A 3,804-nucleotide genomic window follows, 5' to 3' on the forward strand; every position below is an offset into this window, starting at 1 on the left:
TCTCTTTGTATCCTTGTACTCAATTAGGATTTTTTTAAAATACTTCTTTATATATATATATATATATATATATACTTGATGTAGTATTTCGAGTCAAAACGAGCCGAACACGAACAAACACATATTAATTTGTGTTCGGTTCGTTAACTTATTAAACGAAATTAACGAGCGAACACGAGCTGTTCGCGAACAATGAGCCGTTTTGACAGCCCTAGATATGAAAGCCAAAATGATAGATATGTAAATATATAAAAGCTGGGTGGCATGTATCTAAATTTGCCAAAAAAACATAAAAATTGGATTTTTTTTTTTTGTTCAAACTCCAATAATGTGAGGTAATGTGTACTACATTGCGAAAGTTATTTTGAGATTATTGAAGTAGAATCACATATATTATTTTGGAGTTATTTCAGAATTATTTCAACTAACATAAAAGTGTAATCTATTTTCTCTCATATGAGAATAATCTAATTTATGTCAAAGCATAAAATTCAAATTTTAGTGCTTTTATATACATATAAGAAATTCAAATACTTAATTAGTATTTCCTTTATTTTTGAGATCTACATACATATCACACAAATCATTTGTATTTATTTATCTAACGCCCAATATCGATAAATACATGCAAAACATGATATAATAACTAATGCTTTTTAGTCATCTTTTGCAAAAAAATATTTTATACACATCACATTAATTTATGATTAAATAATCATAATATTCTATTTAAATTATATGTTGACAATTAATTTGGATGATATATCTTAATTAGGACTAACACGTGTCCTACATACATATATACACACCTATCTCCACTTGGGAGTGTCATTTTTTTTTTACTCAAATAATTAAATCACCTTTTAATATCAGACACACACACACACATATGAGTACTTGATGTGCTCCATACCTCGGCCTGTTGGTTGACATCCTCGGTGTAAGACCCTTCATGTTGGGGGTTTGAATCCCCTCTGGGACAGTTGGTCTTAAGGAGATGGTACTCAAATTGTTAGGCACGATATGAGTGGTTGGAGACTCGTATACTAGCTTCTGACCATTCATTTATTTATATACTTAATGAAATCGCCAATTCAAAATAATTATTGATATATGTTGGCAAATTTGACTTGACCTAGTCCAGGACAGATAGTTCAGTATGCTGCATTTATCTGAAAAATAGTAAATATGAAGGAATAAAAGAGTAGATCATTTGAAATCCACATAATTAGAGAAGACTAACAGGATAATAATGCATTTATATGACAACAAAACCAAGTTTAAATCATTTTGTTTAACTTTAATTACAATAAAAAATAATTATCTCTTATAATTTATTTATAAGATATCCTGATTTACATCAAGATAGACTTAAAAAAAATTGAATTTGACTCAAGATTAATGTTCTATATTCAAAGTTTGTGTTGTGTACATTAGTTTCTATATATATATATATATATATTGTATTCAAATATAACTATTGATTATTAAGATATTCTCATTTAATATTTTTTAAAAAAATACTTAAAAATTAGTTAAATCCAAATTAAAACATCATATAACCTTTTCACATAATTCTTATGTATTTACATTTCCCAACCCAAAATTTGATATTTACACTCGTTCCTGCATGGTGTAATAAATTTATGCATTAAAAAATACATTTAAAGATAGTCATGATAAACATTTGAGCGGTATACATGTAAACATGAATGTTTAGGTGCTAGATATATGTAAATACACAAGAATCTTGTGCATGAAAAAATATATTTAAAGATAGCCATAATAAACATTTGAGCGGTATACATGTAAACATGATTGTTTAGGTGCTAGATATATGTAAATACACAAGAATTGTGTGGTATTTTACTAAATGCCCCCATAAAATATTGGTATATATAATATTCCCCCCATTTACTTCAGCACACATTTCAATATAACTTTGGAATTCTTAACATTATATAAAATGATATCATTTTTCAGCATAAATATGCATTTTTGTTGTTTATATATAAATGATATATTATCCACCTATCAACAAAGCAAAATCAGAAAACTAATCTGTGTTGACTTTGTTTGGCTGATTATAAGTCAAACAAAAACACCAGTCTGGCCCAACATTTATTGAAGATTGAAGATTTGATGAAGTCAACATTGGTAGGATTATTTTACTTGTAAGATGGAATATATACATATAAGGTTTTAAACTTAGTTATATCCACATCACCACTTGCTGTTCATTTAATATCAGCATGATTGCATGAATACTTTGTCAGTTTAAACGGCCTTTTATTACCTTCCTTTCAAACCAGAAGCAATATTGAGAAGAAGAAGAAAAATACAAAGTTTTTGTAAAGAGAAATCAAGGTTTTGGTAGAGAAAGGAAAAAAAAATTCAAAGAGAAAGAGTAAGTGAGAAAGGTGAGTAGAACCAAACAACTAAGAAAATAAATTTGAGAGAAGAATTGAATAAGGGATTTTGGTAAATTTTAAAATGAATTCGTTGACCACGTGTTCTTTAGTGATCGTATGTTTGCATGCAAGGATTAGGGTCGGTGTTGCAGATTAGCTGTGATGAGTCATCAAGAAATTTTTATCGACAGAGTTGAATCACAATGCATTTTGAGTTAGAAACAATATGAATTCAAATGCAGGCTCATCTGAGACCCGAGATTTCAGAGGATTTATAGTTAAAAAGGGCATCTCAACTAGATAAACCTAATGACACTAAATGTAAGTCAATCTGAGTTTAAATTGATCAGCCTAAATACAACACTTAAAGACTTTGCTGCGTCAATTGAGGGTGCATTTAGGGCAGCTTTTTTGCTGCGTTACGTTTTGAAAACGCTAAAAATCCTATTTGAAAATCGCGCGGGTTCGACCCCTCTGCCCGCATTTCTTCGGTTAGCTTAATACGAAACTACGTATTATTTTCTTCCTTTATTTTGCTCCTCTTCTCTCGGAACTCTACCCAAACTCCTCACCCGAATCGTGAATCTAGCCGTAGGTAACTCCTCTCCCGCTCCCCTTTTTCCTCTCTCACGTCTCTGCCCTGAGAAATTCCTCTCCTCTGTGTAGCTCCCTTACTCCTTTCTCACGTCTCTTCTTTGAGTACTTCCTCATCCTCTCTCGTGGTGAGAAAATGACATCACTTTTCCCCTTCTTCTCCATTCTCCTCTAATGATTTTTACACTCTCTTTTGTTGTTATGAACATTATATACATTAATTTTTTCCTCTCTCTTTTTTCAGAATATTTTAATTCTAAATTTTAATTAATCTTAATCTTTTATTTTTAAAATTTTATAAATTTTTTAGAATTTTTTATTACGTCCAGACACCATACGTAAATTTGATAAATCCTCTCAAAGTTGAGACGAAGAACACAACATACAAAGCAGGTAGAATCCATCATAAATAATTCTCTATTTTCAAACTCACTATAATTTTATATAATATTTTTTTTTCTACTTTACTTTGCTCAAATATTTAAAAAAGAAAAAAACTTTTAATGCAAATATACATTAAGAGAATTCAAAAGTAAAGTTATTTGTTCAAAAATAAAGAGGCATTTTGCATATAGCATACGACAAGACTCTTATGTATTTACATATCTAACATATAATTTCTTCTTTATATTTATACCACCTAATTTTTTTCATATTACATCAAAAATTACTAGTAATATAATTTTGAGATGTCATTATTTTAATTTCTAAAAAATGAAATACATTTTTTAATGCATAGATAAGGACTAAGGATGTATGTGTTGGGTAATGTGGAGATCCGGTCCACCGCAATTTAATT

The sequence above is a fragment of the Phalaenopsis equestris genome, unplaced genomic scaffold (assembly GCF_001263595.1).
Source record: "Phalaenopsis equestris unplaced genomic scaffold, ASM126359v1 Scaffold000230, whole genome shotgun sequence".
Taxonomy (NCBI): domain Eukaryota; kingdom Viridiplantae; phylum Streptophyta; class Magnoliopsida; order Asparagales; family Orchidaceae; genus Phalaenopsis; species Phalaenopsis equestris.